The sequence below is a fragment of the Leptidea sinapis genome, chromosome 43, assembly GCF_905404315.1.
Source record: "Leptidea sinapis chromosome 43, ilLepSina1.1, whole genome shotgun sequence".
Taxonomy (NCBI): Eukaryota; Metazoa; Arthropoda; class Insecta; order Lepidoptera; family Pieridae; genus Leptidea; species Leptidea sinapis.
In genome coordinates this window covers 8,216,279-8,238,381 of record NC_066307.1, presented here as the reverse complement: position 1 = coordinate 8,238,381, position 22,103 = coordinate 8,216,279, and the positions used below count along the sequence as shown (strand labels likewise).

Sequence of the window (22,103 nt, the reverse complement as noted above, 5' to 3'; positions counted from 1 at the left end):
ACGTTGGTCTCATTTCTATCAACGTTCTGTTGTTTCATTTCAATCATCAACTTTTTCACTGTTTTAATTGCTTTTAAAGTTATAACTAAAGTACTTAGTATTTTTTTTTCATTTTATATACAGCTCATTACATATGCCAGCTGATTAATTGAAATAAATAGTCAGAAAATTTATTGAAGCAGGCGTTACTTTGCGGAAATCCATAATTATCAAAATTTTTTGAGTTTTATTTCGCCAAGACTCAAGCCTCGTGCCAGATTTTGGCGAGTCAAGATGTCCTAAGGATGCCTCGTGTAGAGGCGAAACACGTATCGAATTGTTTAAAAGACAAATATTGGCGGAATTAACACTAAAGAAAACTCAAAACATTTGGATATTAATAATATAATCAGTAATGACTTTTGTGGAATAAATAATTATAAACAAATTATCTCAATATTTACTTACTGCCTAATTACAACCTCATTGTATTGGCATCACAAACGGTTATATCGTCTTCCTAAGCCTTCTCAGGTCTCAACAGGTTTTCTCGGGGTTTTCTGTTGCAGATACACTGGAAATAGTTTTGAGTTTCATGCAATCGTTCCATTCGCCGATATCGATAGGATTCACTTTTATCGGAAGATTCGGTAAGATTGGTTATTTTATGTTGATTATTGTTATATCATAACAATAATAATAATAAAGTTTATTTATTCCGAATCACTTTTTACACTTGCATTTTGTATAAATAAGATTTTAAACTTTAACTTAAACAGTTCATTCTAAAGTAAACTAAGTTAGTACAGTTAATACTACTTATTGGTTTAATTCGGACCCCTTTCGGTTAAAAGACTCTTCCATATTTTCCCATCGTTCCCTATCCTGTCCTGTTTTCATCCATTCCTTTCCCGCTATCGGTTTTATGTCATCGACCCACCGTCTCATGGGTCTTCCGACTTTTCTTTTTCCTATCGGCCCATTTCCATTTTATTATCTTTTGTCTTTTACTCTACATATGTCCAACCCAAAGCCATTTTTGCGTTAAGCATATTCAAGAGCTTCTGAAAGCTTGGTTTTTTTTTCTTATAATTTCGCTTTTATTTGTGTAAGCCCATGTTTGAGTTCCGTATGTAAGGCATGGCAGAAGGCATGTATCCATCACAATCTTTTTTGTGCCAAGCTGTAATCTTCTTTGAGAATTTCTTTATGTGTCCAAAATTATTCCAAGTGGTGTAATATTATGTTAAGTTATGATCTTTTTTTTATGTATAATCTTTTTTTTTTGTAAAATGTGTAACAGGAAACTGAGGATGCACGCGCTGTTTTATTGCCAAGTGCGCGTGTGATGGCGGGATGATGGGTGTGAGATAGTGCATTGTTTTTCTTAAATAGTTTTATGATGAAAAACCAGTACTTACTATTACGATTAAGTGTCATCTAAATACAAATACTTTTCAAATAATGTCTCAGGCAACTTAGGTTCATAAAATAACAAATTTATTTTTATTTTATATATTGTAAGTACTTACCCAATAAGATTATTAATACTGCTTTTACAATTTATGTGTTCAAAGTAATAAAATATGTTATGAATTAATTATATAATTAATAAAAAATATATATTCAAACCTACTTAACCCATTTTGCGTGGGGTTGGTACCACGACGCATTGTCGGCCAACACAGTGTATACGTGTGTGAAAGAGAAAGGGAAAAAGAGGAGGAGAATATATCATGACAGCAAAAGGACCAGAACCAACTATCCCTCTCCCGCCTAGCTGGCCTGCGATGATAATACGTCAACACACCAAGGAATCACATAATAAGTACTGGATGGAAGTGAGTGTGTGTAGACAAGCAAAAGAAGCTCTACCTCAAATAGACCCCAAGCTCTCTCGCATGCTAGTAAAACTTCCACGACCTAGGTTACGGAAAATAACTCATGTACTAACGGGTCACGGCCCTTTAAACAAACATCTGTTTAATGTAGGTGTCACCGACAGTCCACTGTGCAGAGCCTGCATGAAGGCAGATGAAACAGTCACGACATTCTGGAGTGTAGGAGTGTGGCCACATACCGGGCCAAAACACCTGGGGTCACCGAGGACTCTCCCCGAGGTCATGGGTGACATCAGAGGTTTGATACAATACCTTGAGGAGCTGGGGTGGCAGGATGAGCCGCCCACCTCACCACGCAAAATAGGCGCGCTATAGTCGTCGAGTTGCGGATAATAGCCCGTGATAACCTATAACCTATAAGAGGAGGAGAATGCATTTGCAATTAAGGCAACGGCCATAAGGAATCGAGCGGAGCTGGGTTACCTCTCTCGCACAAGATCGCCATAGATTTAATTCAGAATTAGAAGCATTTTTAATTTATTACAACCATAATACAATTTTCTTTTCAAATCTTACAAAACTATGTCATGTTAAATAGTATTGGTATACAATTTAAAAATTTAGAACAATTTTTATGTAGATTGAATCATTAGCATGTAACTGTAAATGTTGGTATTTTGGTGATATTTTTTCGCACTGTCTATAAAAAATAGAAATGTAAAGATAAAATGAATTTTCTTCTCATATTCTGTAGATATACATTTATTTTTGTAAAAATATAAGCTTTATATGAACCGTCAAAGTATGGTTTCAAATATGCGTTATTTTGGCGATTTCTTGGGATAGCGGCCATAATAATACCCAATTCAATTTTTCAGGATTGAAGTCACTATTGCGTATTTACCACGAAATACGAGTTCAAACGCGCATCTCAATACTTACCCCCTTATTCATAATAGTCTGCTAACTTAAAGCATTGCTAATTCTCACTCTGTCTTCTTCTATTGACCTAAGTCAGAATGAGAAAAAACACTCCTTAGCGGCTATTTAAGGTTAGCGGACCATTATGAATAAGGGGTTAGAATATATTCGACCAATAATATGACGAATAAATGGGCTTCAAATAATACATTTCATCTCAATTTTACAGTAGGTACAAGTCAGATGTTACAAATGATGACTACTGTAATCTAAAAAAAATCGCTTAAATATTTGTATACATTATCATTTCAATTTATTATACAGTTTTATTGACTTTTCAATCAGATGTCATTGACTTTACTGATTAAGGTTTTTATAGACCAAATTATAATAACTTTAATTTTTTATATGACTAGATGTTTATTTGAATTGACAGTCACAAAAATACATAAGGCACTGCCTGCTTTTTTTTTGGAGAGAATAAAAATACATTTACGTATTGATGACCCCGACACGGGGCCCATATGTTGGACCTCCAACCGACTAAAAACCTTCACTATGCTGTCAGCCCTGAAGGCTTTGAAGGACGTGGGCCGTGGATGCCGCAAAGAACAGTCGCGGGGCGTCTCTTAAGGAGACTCGAACGTTGTACAAGCTGTGTGCTTGTGAGAAGGATAAAAAATGATGATGAAATTTATTTATTTGGCAAGAAGAAATGGTAAGAACACACTCGCCGTTGATGTATTGTGTAATGTATGTAAGTGTGTATATATGTTTGTTTTTTGTATGTAAGTAGTGTGAATGTATGTACGTGTTTGAGGTCGGTGTGTGAGTGTGAGTCGAGTGAAACGAATACTGGACGAGGGCTAACGTCTCGTCGGGTATCATACCAATGTGTGTGCCTGGTTGTTTCTAATTTGCGGGCCGCTGGTCATCGTCAGAGTGACGGCTAGCGGTTTGCTGTGATTGACCGAAGGCGCTAACTTCACGATCGAGTGCATCGTGATGAGTCCGCCTTTCTATCGTTGGGTGATCACCACGAGACAATGATTATCACGAGTGTGTAACAACTGTAAAAATACGCAACCACGTGATTGTAGATCAAATCAAATCAAAACGTTTTTTGAACTCATAACATTGATTAACAATGGCGTAAGTTCAGTCATTCACTTAATTTCACAACAATAAATAAACAATATCAAACAGATAAAATTTATATCAAACAAATCATAGAAAATAAAAAACATCAAACAATTAAAATCACATAAAAACAAATCACATTAAGTAGAGCAATATATATTTAATCAAAACAAATCTTATAACAATATTTACAATACTAAGACTATATAAAATTAAAACTATCATTACGTGGAAGCGTACCAAGAATACTGGCAGCATTACCGCGTTGGATAGCACGGCTGATCCGTTGACCGAAATAGCTGCCAGCGCTTGGGTTTTCAGTAGAGCAATTCAATCCCAGGCTGCTTTATCATTTAAATAATCTTGGATATTGTAATAGCCTTTGCTGCATAATTTACTTTTTATGAAGCATATACCAAGTATAGTAACTAGACACTCACACGAGAAAAAGAAAAACTTATGCGAGTCATATGTAAAGAAATGAGATAGAGTGATTAGATTTTTTGTTTCGCCATGCGTGCCGGTTTTTTCAAGGTCAGCACCCCGGTGTGCTAAACAAACTTGACAGCGCTGCACAGAAAACTTGTGAAACATGTGAAATATTCACTATTTATTCAACATCAGTGACAATTTTAAGTAGAATCGAAGGAAATATAGTGCGATGTTGTGTTTTACGATGTAAAAGTGATAGTGAAAGAACACTTGTGTTATATTATGTATCATGTTGGCCACGCCAAAGCGATGTCTAGTTACTATACTTGGTCTATGTTGTGAAGGCTTTGAATTTCTTTATAGACATATTTCATTCGACTCCATTTTTGTTGAAAATAATTCATTTGATCGCCACTCGAGATCGGAAACGGTCCAAGCGTGAGGCGAGGACCCTCTGTGTGGCAGGTAGCGTCTCATACGCGTGGCGAGGTGTTGAAGGTTTGCTCGTATTCACCCACTCGAACTGTCGTGATTTTTTATGGAAGAGCAGGGCAAACGAGCGGGCGGGTCACCTGGTATTAAGTGATCACCGCCGTCCACATTCTCTTGCAACAACAGAGGAATCACAAGAGCGTATCGACAGTGGAAGAACGCTCTATAAGAATTTAGAGATATACATGGCAAGACCGTAATATTACCTACTACTACTAAAGAAGTAAGTAATTATCAAAATAAATAGCTTATCATTGTTCATCTTATTCATTTCATAAATACAATTTTAGGATTCTTCGAAGTAGAAGACTGTGTTATTTTGTTCAGAGATGAGGCTAGATAGGTTTTTCAACCCCATATATATTCACGCATAATACATTTTTCAAAATCGATCTATTTCCCGAGATAGTTCAAGTATTTTTAAGACACCAAAGATCAATTTTAATATGTAATCGTCTACAAATCGTTTCCTTCTTGCAAAGTAACAATGTTTAATATGGGTTCACTGCAACTTGCAGATTATTTGAGATTTGACGAACCATATAGTCCAGAGGTTAGTGACCCTACCTACTGAGCTAGAGTTTTTTTCCCGGTTTGAATCCCGGTATATGGATGTTTGTTTCGGAGTCATGCATGTTTATATTTATTTACGTATGTTTAAGTAAGTATATTGTATTAAATAAATCGTTGTTTTGTACTTATAGTACAGACTATGCTTAGTTAATGGCAAGATAATTTGTGTTAGTGTCAATATTATTATTATACTTATTTACACAAATAAAATTTGAAAACAATATTTTATGAACGATGCGGGACTCGATCCGACCACTTTTTTGAAGACTTTAAAAACATAACAAATTGTTGATACTTATCGAGTTTGTTTAACTATAGCTCGATCAAAAATTGAATCTGTTATTTAATCATTATTTTTCAATCAGGTGAGGCCAGATTCAGCTTTTTTAGGGGAATAACTTTTTTAACAATATCTATTTAGATAAGATAGCTAATTAAGATATCTTGCTTATTATTTTATATAAATACGCTGATTACATGGTACTAGTATCAGATATACACCTGTTTAAGCGGATTCAAAACTTTCACCAAGTTCAAAATGAAATCTCTATCACTTATATTTGTATTAGCGGCATTCATTTGCTTTACACTATCATCACCTATTGGTAAGTAGAGTACAACTTTATTTCTATCTCTTCTAACTATAATTTTGTTCTTTGTCTCAGAAACACTTAAAATAATCAAGTTTTTTAAATGATAATGTGAAAGTCGGCGTTTTTAAGTTAAATTTGAACACTGCAAAACATTTGGCATTGCACAACCGCGCGTTTCGTTAGAAGTTTCTTGCCTTGTACAGCCACTTTGTGGAATCAATTACCGGCTGCGGTTTTCCCGAACAGATACGACTTAGGGACCATCAAGAAAAAAGCATACTTCCACCTTAAAGGCCGGCAACGCATTTCTTGACACACCTATTGTTGCGGATGTCCATGGGCGGTTGGCTCACCTCTCCCCACCGCGTGAGCCTCTTGCCCGTTTGCAAAATGTGGGACTACATATTGATGTAGGATGTCATTATTCTAAATTATATTATTGTTATATTTAATATTATTGTTGTTAGAATTATCAGGAAAGTGCCTTTAGTAGGAGTTTCATAGGAAATATAAATAATTGAAACTAGAAATATATGTTCCAACAGAGATAATAATATTATAGGAAACGTCTTACGAAGCAATGATCTTCTTCTATACATAGTTATAACACCTCATATATATCAGTTTTTATTTAATTATGACAATGTCGTCATATCTAGTATAATATTAAAAATTATTCAATATCTGTTACATCCTTAGATTATGGATTGGTCTCCGCTGTGCTCCAACTGGATACCGCAGGCGTAGTCGCAAAGTGCGGCAAATAAAACTAAGCCCAAGTGGGCGTACTCAAGCTACAACGCAACCCGGCATTTCAGTTTCAAGTATTAGCATAGTTTAACAGAACATGTGGCACGTCAAGGTCACACATTGTTCGAGACTGGGTTGAGTACTTTTTTTATGGAATAGCAGGACAAACGAGCGTACAGGTCACCTGGTGTTAAGTGATCACCGCCGCCCACATTCTCTTGCAATACCAGAGGAATCACAAGAGCGTTGCAGGCCTTTAAGGAAGGTGTACGCGCTTTTTTTGAAGGTACCCATGTCGTATCGTCCCGGAAACACCGCACAAGGAAGCTCATTCCACAGCTTTGTAGTACGTGGAAGAAAGCTCCTTGAAAACCGCACTGTGGAGGACCGTCACACGTCCAGATGGTGGGGATGATATCCTAAATTGTGGCGTGTCGTGCGAAGGTGGAATTCGGCGGCAGGAATCAGGTTAAACAGCTCTTCGGAACACTCCCCGTGATAAATGCGGTAGAAGACACACAATGAAGCGACGTCTCTACGCAACGCCAAGTGCTCCAGCCGTTCACAGAGCACTGGGTCCCCGACAATTCGAGCTGCTCTGCGTTGCACGCGGTCAAATGGATCACTTATTACTAATTGTCATTATTTTCGCAGATAAAGCAGAACCTGAGAGCCCCGTAGAGATCCTCCTGAGCCCAGTACAGGTTGTGATCGATCCAACTCAGACTCTGTTCTGTACAAACTCATGGTGTCACAATATTTGTGTACAACTTGGAACAAGGACCGGCTACTGTAATGCTCAAAATCAATGCCAGTGCTCCTTTTAATGGCTGATAAAATTATTAGATTTAACTAAATTAAGTACACAATTAAATATTACAAACCACAATAAATAAATAAATACATTTTTATATGAATATTAGTTTTTCATTACTTTAATTCCTATGTACACGCCCCTAACCCTGTATGTACTCGAAAATTATTAATGTAGGTAATACACCGACTTTCTAGTTTATTTTTTTTAAATTAAAATATAGTTTATTAATTATTATTGTAGTACTTAAATAATTTTAATAAAATATAATAAATATATATATTTCTCACTATATCTATATACATAAAAATGAATAGCTGTTCGTTAGTCTTGCTAAAACTCAAGAACGGCTGGATCGATTTGGCTAATTTTGGTCTTGAATTATTTGTAGAAGTCCAGAGAAGGTTTAAAAGGTAAAAAGGAATATATATGAAAATGATCGGAGTGAAATAAAAACAACTTTTTTGATTTTCCGTTGATGTGTCCCCCGTTGTTCAGAGACCTAATTGAAAGAATATTTTAAAATGAATAATTAATTAAAATCTTTATATCTTTCTAGTTTTCTTCGGAGGTAATAAAAAAACTTACTTTTAGCTACCTAGTAGTTGGTAGATTTTATGTACGCCTTAATATTTGGTAGGTCTGAGAATCGGTCGTCATCTATTTTTTGTACCCCAAAAATTTTAATTATTGATTTTTTTCATATTACTTTATATGGCAATACAACGTTTGCTGGGTCATCTAGTAATTTAATAGTTTTATTACATCAAATTGTCCTTTCGAATCTATAAATTCCAATTCAAGTGTCCTCTCTAGTAAGCCTTTTATCAAATTACATATTATAAATATCAAAATTCTTGTAGATACATAAACTCATACGAATTTTTCCGTGTACAGAAGGTCGTCGGAATACTTAAAATTATTTAATTTAAAAGTGTAATAATAATATAATATAATAATAATAATATTGACACACTTTTTACACGAATTATCTTGCCCCAAATTAGGCATATATAGCCTGTGTTATGGGTAAACAAAAACACGACACGGACAACGATATATTTAATACAATATACTTACTTAAACATACATAAATACATATAAACATCCATGACTCTGAAACAAACATCCATATTCATCATATAAATGCTTGCACCTACCGGGATTCGAATCCGGGACCTCTAGCTTAGTAGGTAGGATCGCTAACCACTCGGCTGAAGGTCGAAGTGTAATACTTAATTAATTATAAAAGGAACAGGAAACAACTAACACCACATACAAATATTAATTATATATAAACAAAACAAATGAATATGAATATCAATTAGCGTAGTATTGAAACAATTGAACTATGTCAGCCAAAAGAAGAACGCGTGTGAGGTACACGGCGGGTCTCTTTCTTAATAAATTTCAATAAAACAATGTTTTTATTCAATAGCCTTAATATAAATGGGGGTCAGTCTATTACACTTGAACTTTGTATTTCACACAAAACTATCAGCAACACCTCTACCTACCATTCCACCTTCGCACGACACGCCACAAATTAGGATATCATCCCCACCATCTGGATGTGTGGCGGTCCTCCACAGTGCGGTTTTCAAGGAGTTTTCTTCCACGTACTACAAAGCTGTGGAATGAGCTTCCTTGTGCGGTGTTTCCGGGACGATACGACATGGGTACCTTCAAAAAAAGCGCGTACACCTTCCTTAAAGGCCGGCAACGCTCTTGTGATTCCTCTGGTGTTGCAAGAGAATGTGGGCGGCGGTGATCACTTAACACCAGGTGACCCGTACGCTCGTTTGTCCTCCTATTCCATAAAAAAATCAACACAAATTGCTTTTTAAATTTCTCGTGTACTTTTTTTTAGCAAAATGTGCGCCATAAAAAACATAACTTGTAAAAAAGCCAAGTCTTGCAACTCAGTTCTTCTACCGTAAGAAGTGAGATTATTTATTTAGCCCCTACTTAAGGGTCTTTCTGTCTAAAGTAATTACGTAATTAGCTAACCTAACAACCTCATCTAGTGTCGATATCAATATTAAAAATATTATATGTTTTAAATAATTCTATTTTTGAAAAACCACCTACTGCCTTTCCATTAGAAATGACCAAGTAGCCATTACTAGACTCCGTATTGGACATACAAATTTAACTCACATTCATTTAATTACGAAATCTGAAAGGAACAAATGTGGACTAGACTTAACTGTGTTACACCTGTTAGTTGAGTGCAATTATTTTTCTAATGTAAAAATTAAATGTAATCTTCCGAATAGTTTAAAAGATTGTTTAAATCAAGATGGATGTATAAGAACACTAGAATTTTTAAAAATTATAAATTTATATAAATATTTGTAAAATACCGTGGACGCTAATGACCTTGTTGTTAAAAAGCGACCTTAAATAAACGGAAAAGAAAAAAAACAGATTGACTTAGCCACCGCGTGAAAATACAGTGTATCTTTTTTTAATTATATTTATATTAAACACATAATCTATCTCACAAGTAATATTATATTAGATAGACATTATATTAGATTTTTAAGCTCGTAGTTGTAATGTTCGTATATTTATAATTATTTTGCGATGCTCTAATACTTGGCAACATTATATTTTGTATCTGTGCCGCGACAATAGATATCGTCACCGGTTGTCAAAAGACAATTCCTTCGCTCTCTTGGCTCTTGACTCTTGACCGGCGAAATTGAGTAAATAATTACTTATATATATAATAATATAACAATATTTTATGTGCTGTGTATCATATGATGTTTTTATACTCCGTTTACTTTGGGGACACAGCGTAAAGGTTTCAGACTACGCTATACTATTGTGATATCATCATTATCAGCCGGAAGACGTCCACTGCTATACAAAGGCCTCCCCCAAAGATTTCCATGACGATCGCTCCTGCTCTGCTCTCATCCAACGTATTCCGGCGATCTTGACCAGATCGTTGGTCCATTTGTAGAGAGCCTACCAACACTGCGTCTGCCGGTACGCGGTCGCCATTCGAGGACTTTACTGGCCCAACGGCCATGTGTCAGTCGAACTACGTGCCCTGACCACTGCCACTTCAGTTTCGCAATTCATTTGGGCTATGTGGGTAACTTTGTTTCTCCTATGGATTTCCTCATTTCGATTCGATCTTGCAGGGATACTCGTACTCCGAGCATAGCTCTCTCCATTGCTCTCTGAGCGACCATGAGCTTTCTCATAAGGCCCATAGTTAGTGACCGTCCGTACGTCTGCGTACCGTAAGTCACCACTGACACACATAATGAAAACCTTCGTCTTGATATGTAGTATAGCAAATAAGGACCTAATGCTATTACACTATATAGTACGGCATTCATATCACGCGATATAGTCGCAAGTATTTATAGTATATGGCAAGCTCCGTTGACCGCGATCTTTGAAGAGTGTGCACACGATCGACACAATGGATTTAATATTGGATAGTCTTGAAAGTTCATCGATCCATGATGACAATGCGGAATTTGGCACAATCTTGTCTTAAATGCTACGAAAGAATAAAATGCCAATACCATGGATATCAAATCATATAAAGTTCAGAGGAGAACGTGGTGATTTGAAACTTTTTGAAGATGGAAGAAGGAGGAAGAGGGCGCCTCACGATATAGCACAGCATGAACTGAAATATATCTTACAGTGGAGTGTGAACGTGTCCATAATAATGTATGGTGCGCGATATTGTTGTGTAATGAACTATGTGCCTATTATGTACGTTATGCTATGCGCCCAATATTAAGTAATGTTAGTTTAGTTTACCTATTTTGAAAATTGAAATAAATTAGTATTCCATAATTTAAATGCTATCCTATATTTTATTTGAATTTATAGGATTGATGATAGTGACGACCTGGTACTCCTTGCCATGCCTCCTGTCCGTGTATATGACTGGTTAAGCATATGCAATGGTAGTTAAAACTTAGAAGAAATATTCTCCAATTAGTTCAAAAAGGATGTGCAGTTTCACGATTTCCTATATTTCTAGTAAACAAATCTCATTTTAAATGTAGCTACGAGTATGTATATGAACCTGAAGAGCTTTTAATCTCGACTACCTAGAAACCCAAAAAGACGATTTTAAGCATTTCTCCCCTTTCAACGACATATTATGGGGGTCTGTACCTATTGTGGTTACTGAGGATTAAAATTACCGACGCCATCATTGTACTTTATATAATATAATAATTATAATATTGACACACTCATACACAAATTATCTTGCCTCAAACTAGGCATAGTCTGTACTATGGGCACAAGACAACGATATATTTAATACAATATATATACTTAAACATACATAAATACTTATAAACATCCATGACTCGGAAACAAGCATTCATATACTACATATATAAATTTTTCCACCTACCGGGACTCGAACTCGGGTCCTCTAGCTCAGTAGGCAGGGTCGCTAACCACTGGACTATAGGGGTCGTCAATACAAAATTTAGATCATAAGTAATCAAACTAATGATCTACATTTAATCAAATCGACTCATATAAGTTGCGAAGATTGTTCGTTAGATATATAAATTATTTAACATGATAACTCTGGTGAAACTTAAATAGTAAATGTTTAAAAAAATCGAAATTTAAAAACATGTCAACTAAAACAAACAGTTTGAATTTTATTAATTTTAATGTTCTACCATATTGCTTACGCTCTATAAGAATTTAGAGATATACATGTCAAGACCGTAATATTACCTACTACTACTAAAGATGTAAGTAATTATCAAAATAAATAGCTTATCATTGTTCATCTTATTCATTTCATAAATACAATTTTAGGATTCTTCGAAGTAGAAGACTGTGTTATTTTGTTCAGAGATGAGGCTAGATAGGTTTTTCAACCCCATATATATTCACGCATAATACATTTTTCAAAATCGATCTATTTCCCGAGATAGTTCAAGTATTTTTAAGACACCAAAGATCAATTTTAATATGTAATCGTCTACAAATCGTTTCCTCCTTGCAAAGTAACAATGTTTAATATGGCTTCACTGCAACTTGCAGATTATTTGAGATTTGACGACCCATATAGTCCAGAGGTGAGTGAGCTAGAGTTCCCGGTTTGAATCCCGGTATATGGATGTTTGTTTCGGAGTAGATGTTTATTTACGTATGTTTAAGTAAGTATATTGTATTAAATAAATCGTTGTTTTGTACTTATAGTACAGACTTTGCCTAGTTAATGGCAAGATAATTTGTGTTAGTGTCAATATTATTATTATACTTATTTACACAAATAAAATTTGAAAACAATATTTTATGAACGATGCGGGACTCGATCACAAATTGTTTATACTTATCGAGTTTGTTTAACTATAGCTCGATCAAAAATTGAATCTGTTATTTAATCATTATTTTTCAATCAGCTGAGGCCAGATTCAGCTTTTTTAGGGGAATAACTTTTTTAACAATATCTATTTAGATAAGATAGCTAATTAAGATATCTTGCTTATTATTTTATATAAATACGCTGATTACATGGTACTAGTATCAGATATACACCTGTTTAAGCGGATTCAAAACTTTCACCAAGTTCAAAATGAAATCTCTATCACTTATATTTGTATTAGCGGCATTCATTTGCTTTACACTATCATCACCTATTGGTAAGTAGAGTACAACTTTATTTCTATCTCTTCTAACTATAATTTTGTTCTTTGTCTCAGAAACACTTAAAATAATCAAGCTATTTAAATGATAATGTGAAAGTCGGCGTTTTTAAGTTAAATTTGAACACTGTAAAACATTTGGCATTCCACAACCGCGCGTTTCGTTAGAAATTTCTTGCCTTGTACAGCCACTTTGTGGAATCAATTACCGGCTGCGGTTTTCCCGAACAGATACTACTTAGGGACCTTCAAGAAAAAAGCATACTTCCACCTTAAAGGCCGGCAACGCATTTTTTGACACACCTATTGATGCGGATGTCCATGGGCGGTTGGCTCACCTCTCCCCATCGCGTGAGCCTCTTGCCCGTTTGCAAAATGTGGGACTACATATTGATGTAGGATGTCATTATTCTAAATTATATTATTGTTATATTTAATATTATTGTTGTTAGAATTATCAGGAAAGTGCCTTTAGTAGGAGTTTCATAGGAAATATAAATAATTGAAACTAGAAATATATGTTCCAACAGAGATAATAATATTATAGGAAACGTCTTACGAAGCAATGATCTTCTTCTATACATAGTTGTAACACCTCATATATATCAGTTTTTATTTAATTATGACAATGTCGTCATATCTAGTATAATATTAAAAATTATTCAATATCTGTTACATCCTTAGATTATGGATTGGTCTCCGCTGTGCTCCAACTAGATACCGCAGGCGTAGTCGCAAAGTGCGGCAAATAAAACTAAGCCCAAGTGGGCGTACTCAAGCTACAACGCAAACCGGCATTTTAGTTTCAAATATTAGCAAAGTTTAAAGAACATGTGGCACGTCAAGGTCACACATTGTTCGAGACTGGCTTGAGTACTTTTTTTATGGAATAGCAGGACAAACGAGCGTACGGGTCACCTGGTGTTAAGTGATCACCGCCGCCCACATTCTCTTGCAATACCAGAGGAATCACAAGAGCGTTGCCGGCCTTTAAGGAAGGTGTACGCGCTTTTTTTGAAGGTACCTAAGTCGTATTGTCCCGGACACACCGCACAAGGAAGCTCATTCCACAGCTTTGTAGTACGTGGAAGAAAGCTCCTTGAAAACCGTACTGTGGAGGACCATCCCCACATCCAGATGGTGGGGATGATATCCTAAATTGTGGCGTGTCGTGCGAAGGTGGAATTCGGCGGCAGGAATCAGGTTAAACAGCTCTTCGGAACACTCCCCGTGATAAATGCGGTAAAAGACACACAATGAAGCAACGTCTCTACGCAACGCCAAGTGCTCCAGCCGTTCACAGAGCACTGGGTCCCCGACAATTCGAGCTGCTCTGCGTTGCACGCGGTCAAATGGATCACTTATTACTAATTGTCATTATTTTCACAGATAAAGCAGAACCTGAAAGCCCCGTAGAGATCCTCCTGAGCCCAGTACAGATTGTGATCAATCCAACTCAGACTCTGTTCTGTACAAACTCATGGTGTCACAATATATGTGTACAACTTGGAACAAGGACCGGTTACTGTAATGCTCAAAATCAATGCCAGTGCTCCTTTTAATGGCTGATAAAATTATTAGATTTAACTAAATTAAGTACACAATTAAATATTACAAACCACAATAAATAAATAAATACATTTTTATATGAATATTAGTTTTTCATTACTTTAATTCCTATGTACACGCCCCTAACCCTGTATGTACTCGAAAATAATTAATGTAGGTAATACACCGACTTTCTAGTTTATTTTTTTTTAAATTAAAATATAGTTTATTAATTATTATTGTAGTACTTAAATAATTTTAATAAAATATAATAAATATATATATTTCTCACTATATCTATATATATAAAAATGAATAGCTGTTCGTTAGTCACGCTAAAACTCAAGAACGGCTGGATCGATTTGGCTAATTTTGATCTTGAATTATTTGTAGAAGTCCAGAGAAGGTTTAAAAGGTAAAATTGAATATATATGAAAATGATCGGAATGAAATAAAAACAACTTTTTTGATTTTCCTTTAATGTGTCCCCCGTTGTTCAGAGACCAAATTGAAAGAATATTTTAAAATGAATAATTAATTAAAATCTTTGTATCTTTCTAGTTTTCTTCGGAGGTATTAAAAAAACTTACTTTTAGCTACCTATAGTTGGTAGATTTTATGTACGCCTTAATATTTGGTAGGTCTGAGAATCGGTCGTCATCTATTTTTTGTACCCCAAAAATTTTAATTATTGATTTTTTTCATATTACTTTATATGGCAATACAACGTTTGCTGGGTCATCTAGTAATTCAATAGTTTTATTACATCAAATTGTCCTTTCGAATCTATAAATTCCAATTCAAGTGTCTTCTCTAGTAAGCGTTTTATCAAATTACATATTATAAATATCAAAATTCTTGTAGATACATAAACTCAAACGAGTTTTTCCGTGTACAAAAGGTCGTCGGAATACTTAAAATTATTTAATTTAAAAGTGTCATAATAATATAATATAAAAATAATAATATTGACACACTTTTTACACGAATTATGTTGCCCCATATTAGGCATATATAGCCTGTGTTATGGGTAAACAACAACACGACACGGACTACGATATATTTAATACAATATACTTACTTTAACATACATAAATACATATAAACATCCATGACTCTGAAACAAACATCCATATTCATCATATAAATGCTTGCACCTACCGGGATTCGAACCCGGGACCTCTATCTTAGTAGGTAGGATCGCTAACCACTCGGCTATACAGGTCTTCAAAGTGTAAAACTTTATTAATTATAAAAGGAACAGGAAACAACTAAAACCACATACAAATATTAATTATGTATAAACAAAACAAATGAATATGAATATCAATTAGCCGTACTATTGAAACAATTGAACCGTCTCAGCTCTAAGAAGAACTCGTGTGAGGTAGTCAGCGGGTCTCTTTCTTAATTAATAACAATACAAAAAATTTTTTATTCAATAGCCTTAAGGCGCAGTCATACCTCAATATCATTAAAAATTGTTTTCTTAGAGAGTCGATTACAACATAACGCAATGAAAATATTCCGACGAAAAAAATACAGTGCACAAAGAAGGACTTAAAGAAAAATTTGAACCGAATAGAATATTAATATATAATTTGTAATATCCAATTACAAATTTGGAAGTTGCTTCCCAAAAATAAACTTTGGAGTCAAAAATCTCCGACTTTTCAGCTATAACAACATTCCTTTTTTAAAGAATTTAATAGAATTAGTACTTTTCTAAATCTTAAACCGAAAAATTTTTCAATTTAATATGTGAATTTTGAATAAACAAAAGAAAATCTGTTAAATAAATGCCCATTTGCAGGTTAGCCACGTGATCAACACAAATATTGTAGGGTTGGTTGTAACGTTTACAATCTTAGTCAGTCCGCGCCTTAATATAAATGGGGGTCAGCCTATTACACTTGAACTTTGTATTTCACACAAAACTATCTCGTGTACTTTTTTTTAGCAAAATGTACGCCATAAAAAACATAACTTGTAAAAAAGCCAAGTCTTGCAACTCAGTTCTTCTACCGTAAGAAGTTGTGAGATTATTTATTTAGCCCCTACTTTAGGGTCTTTCTGTCTAAAGTAATTACGTAATTAGCTAACCTAACAACCTCATCTAGTGTCGATATCAATTTTAAAAATATTATATGTTTTAAATAATTCTATTTTTGAAAAACCACCTACTGCCTTTCCATCTAGAAATGACCAAGTAGCCATTACTAGACTCCGTATTGGACATACAAATTTAACTCACATTCATTTAATTACGAAATCTGAAAGGAACAAATGTGGACTAGACTTAACTGTCTTACACCTGTTAGTTGAGTGCAACTATTTTTCTAATGTAAAAATTAAATGTAATCTTCCGAATAGTTTAAAAGATTGTTTAAATCAAGATGGATGTATAAGAACACTAGAATTTTTAAAAATTATAAATTTATATAAATATTTGTAAAATACCGTGGTCGCTAATGACCTTGTTGTTAAAAAGCGACCTTAAATAAACGGAAAAGAAAAAAAAACAGATTGACCTAGCCACCGCGTGAAAATACAGTTTATCTTTTTTTAATTATATTTATATTAAAAACACAATCTATCTCACAAGTAATATTATATTAGATACATATTATATTAGATTTTTAAGCTCGTAGTTGTAATGCTCGTATATTTATAATTATTTTGCGATGCTCTAATACTTGGCAACATTATATTTTGTATCTGTGCCGCGACAATAGATATCGTCACCGGTTGTCAAAAGACAATTCCTTCGCTCTCTTGGCTCTTGACTCTTGACCGGCGAAATTGAGTAATTATTATAACAATATTTAATGTGCTGTGTATCATATGATGTTTTTATACTTCGTTTACTTTGGGGACACAGCGTAAAGGTCTTTTCAGACGACGCTATACTATTGTGATATCATTATCAGCCGGAAGACGTCCACTGCTAGACATAGGCCTCTCCCAAAGATCTCCTCGACGATCGGTGCTGCGCTGCCCTCATCCAACGTATTCCGGCGATCTCGAACAGATCGTCGGTCCATTTGTAGAGGGCCTACCAACACTGCGTCTGCCGGTACGTGGTTGCCATTCGAGTACTTTACTGCCCCAACGGCCATCTGTCCGTCGAACTATGTGCACTGCCCACTGTCACATCAGTTTCGCAATCTTTTGTGCTATGTCGGTAACTTTGGTTCTCCTATGGATCTCCTAGGGAAACTCCGAGCATAGCCTTCTTAATTGCACTCTGAGCGACAATGAGCTTTCTCATAAGGCCCATAGTTAGCTACCACATCTGCGTACCGTTAGTAATCACTGGCAACACACACTGTTTGAAAACATGGAAAGTATAGCAAATAAGGAACAAATGCTATTTTTTTTATATTATTTTTTATGGAATAGGAAGACAAACGAGCGCTCGGGTCACCTAGTGTTAAGTGATCACCGCCGCCCACATTCTCTTGCAACACCAGAGGAATCACAAGAGCGTTGCCGGCCTTTAAGGAAGGTGTACGCGCTTTTTTTGAAGGTCCTGGAAACACCGCACAAGGAAGCTCATTCCACAGCTTTGTAGTACGAGGGAGAAAGCTCCTTGAAAACCGCACTGTGGAGTACCGCCACACATCCAGATGGTGGGGACGATATCCAAACCTGTGGCGTGTTGTGCGAAGGTGGAATTCGGCGGCAGGAATCAGGTTATACAGCTCTTCGCAACACTTCCTGTGATAAATGCGGTAGAAGACACATAATGAAACCGTTTACAGAACATTGGGTCCCTGACAATTCGAGCTGCTCTGCATTGCATGCGGTCAAATAGATCGAGCTGATACTGGGGTGCGCCAGACCAGAGATGACAGGAATACTCCATGTGTGGCCGGACCTGTGCTTTGTAGAGCGCTAGAAGTATTGCCGTGCTCTATTAATAACGCCCAGCTTCTTCGAGGCTCATTTGGCTTTGCCCTCCAGATGGCCACGGAATTGGCAATCGCTCGAGATTTCGAGACCCAGTATTCCGATACTAAGCGAGGCTTTAAGGAAAGTGTTGTCGAAGAGCGGTGATACGACAAATGGGGTTTTTTTTTAATGGTAAACGCGCAATTGGACAAAGTTCAATTTACCCCATTTCGCGGCCTTTTCGAGAGAGGACTCGATAGATGACACAAGTTCATCCCGTAACTGGTCGACGTTTCCCGAGAGAGACCTGCATTGCCCGTGTATACGCCATCACCAGTGCTGTCGTCTGCATAGCAATGTATGTTGGGGGTGTCCAACATATCATTGATATGTAAAAGAAACTGCTTTAGAGATAGCATACAGTCTTGGGGCACTCCAGCGTTCACGGGCTTGGGATTCGAACAATAACCGTCACCAACGACCTGTATGCTGCGCCCAGTGAGGAAGCTGGAGGTCCACTTGCATAAGCTCTCGGGAATCCCAAATAATGGAAGTTTTGAGAGGAGCGCCTTGTGCCATACATAATTCTTAAACAGGCCTTCCCCTTTGCTTTCAATAGCCGCCGCCCATATATGTGTTAGGTATACCAGAAGATCGCTAGTTGACCGATCATGGCGAACGCCGTACTGCCGGTCGTTGATCAACTGGTGTCCCTCAAGGTTTACCAAGAGCTGGCGGCTAATTATGTTCTCCATGATTGTGGAGAGCAGGGAGGTAATAGCAATATGCCTGTAGTTTTGGATCGGATGGACAAGGGCTGACTTTCATGAGTCAGGGACTACGCCTTTTGAATAAGAGTGCCGGAATAAATGCGTTAGCACCGGCGTCAACTCAGGGGCACACGTTCTAAGCACGATTGGAGAAATGCCATCCGGACCGCTCGACTTCCTGACGTCCAACGAAAACAGAGCTCGCCGAACAGTTTTCTGTCTGAACTGTACTTCAGGCATGGAGCTCTGACACCGCGGGATGGTTGGCGGTGTTTTTCCGTTGTCGTCAAGAGTGGATTTGGAGGTAAAAAGAGTGTACAGGAGATCGGCTTCCTCTTTTGCCGTATGGGCCAGGGTGTCATTCCTCATGTGCAACGGCGGCATTGACGGCTGGTTGAAGTTACCAAGAGCAGCTTTCGACAACTTGTTTTATTTAATGAAATCAAGCAGAGTAGTGCATTAAGTGGTGACTTCATTCCACAGCAGTGGTTAGACAAGTGTCAAAAGGAAATAATGTAAAGAATAAATTTTATTTATTGCATAAAAAAAAACAACCAGAACTTGCGTGTTCCGGTCGGGTAAGCTGCTCGCCGATTTTGACGACGTACTTCGACGGGTGCTTTGCCGCTTAAAAAATCTGTAGGCACAGTTATATTTCCTTTTCTGAACTTTACAGTTCGGATCCTTTGAGCCCAGCGCCGCAACCCAACTTCAATATGCCTATTTTTTGCAGTCAGATGCTGCTTTAACTGACGCATCGAACCAGCGCTGTGATCTGCCACCGATTGGTACTACAGAGCTTGGTATAAAAATATCCATGTCATGCAGTATCACATCGGCTACTGCAACGGTGCAGGCACTAGGATCATCCGAAGGGAAACAAACCTCAGGCGTCGACAGAGACCTGGTAACTATCGGGATGAGTAGTCAGCAGCAGATCTAATAAGGACGGCATGTGTCTATCCACATCCGGGAGCCGCGTTGGCGACTTAACGATTTGGGACAGACCATACGCCAATGCAAAATTATGCACAGATCGCCCTACGTAGTCTGTGGTACGTGATCCAAGCCATTCAGCATTGTGCCCGTTGAAATCACCCAAGACTACGATTTCAGCGGAGGGGATCTGTGCAAGCACGTCATCAAATGTCACTTTAACGCAGCCCATGAGGTGATTATTTTCTGCGTTACCACTATGGGACCTGTAGACACACGCATAGATGTGGACGCAGTCCTCTAAATCTACGCGGAGCCAGAGAGTAGACAGGTCCCTACCCTCAAAATTGCCGAGACGGCGACAGCAGATATCTTCCCTAACGTACACACATACCTCGGCATGAGGCAAAAAATTATGCTCAATTTTGTACCCGGGGTTCGATAAATATGACGTATCGCTGGGTCGAGATATCTGCGTCCCGTAAGGAAACACAACGCCGGCTGCGCCGTCTCAAGGTGGTGGTGGACGGCGTTTAAATTGGAGTGAATGCCTTTGATGTTACAAAAGTCCACATGAAGCGTGGAGCGGGTGCCGTGGTGTTTCTGCCCTGTTTGTCCTTTGAAATATGCGGTACTGTGCCCTCCCCAGAATATGAAGGGCAGCCCGAGCGCGAATGCTCGGGGAGGGATTCTCCTATTATTCTATATGGCATGGCGTTCACATTACGCGATATAATCGCAAGTATTTATACTATATGGCAAGCTCAGTTGACCGCGATCTTTGAAGAGTGTGCACACAATAGACACAATGGATTTAATACTGGGTAGTCTTAAAAGGTCATATCGCAATCAAGTCAGTTCGATTCAGGCAGGCGACGCGAGCACACGTGCCGCGTTATCTGTCCTCCTTCGAATATCTTTATTACCTGCGTTATCGCACTATCTGCTCAGGCCACCTGGGCTAGCTATTGTTATCGCGCGCCATTGTTCGGGACTCTTTGAGTCTCGCACCTGTTACGTTCCTTCGCGGAACGTAGCTTAGTGATTATAAGTGTTAATTACCCGGTTTTACGATCGTGTTAGTTAGCACCTGTGCGGTGTTTCGCGATTCTGCACGCTAATCGTGTGTGTTGTGAGTGTTGCAGATCGTGCCGTGTGTGTCTTCTCCGTGGGGGCCTGCACAGCGTACATCGGGGTTCCGGCCCAGCCAGTCTACATCCAGCAAAGCTAAGTGTTAGGCTTAATTATTATTATTAATTTCTTTTAATTTTGCATACTTTATTATTATTAATAGTATTTTATTAATGTGAAAGTGCACAACTAACCTATAGTTGTCCACTTTATCACTATATTCCCCCTCTGCCTGACTCGGGCAGCGGGGGTTGTCACCTGCTTAACTTATCTATAACAACCATGGCTTCACCAATGGTTGCCGACGAGGGCCTTCTAAGCGCCATGCTAGATAAGCTATTCACGGAGAAGATCGCTCCGCTAATGAAGGAATCTATAAATGAGACAGTGGATGCCGCTATTAAAGCGAAATCCAAAAAATATAAATCGACAACTGACGTTTCGAGTTCCGACGGGGAATCCGAAATGGAGTTAGGTAATGCGTCCGACGCAAGTTCCGTGGCCTCGGTCCAACCGAGGAAAGTGATCACCCGATCAGCCCGTCCGCCTGTCCTTCAGGCATACTTTGACGCGCAGGTGACCCCTAAGGTCCCCGCGGTCAGTTCTGACCGCACGGTAGCCCCTCAGGC

General features: G+C 37.4%; 2 long non-coding RNA genes across 2 annotated transcripts; both read left to right on the top strand.

The window, feature by feature from the left end:
* Positions 1-5,450: 5,450 nt before the first annotated feature.
* On the top strand, positions 5,451-7,638 carry LOC126976981 (uncharacterized). Its single transcript, XR_007732061.1, has 2 exons — positions 5,451-5,983; positions 7,376-7,638. It is a non-coding gene; the product is annotated as an uncharacterized LOC126976981 (long non-coding RNA).
* Positions 7,639-12,922: 5,284 nt separating this feature from the next.
* Positions 12,923-14,847, top strand: LOC126976988 (uncharacterized). The gene is made up of 2 exons (XR_007732068.1): positions 12,923-13,192; positions 14,585-14,847. It is a non-coding gene; the product is annotated as an uncharacterized LOC126976988 (long non-coding RNA).
* Positions 14,848-22,103: the final 7,256 nt, after the last annotated feature.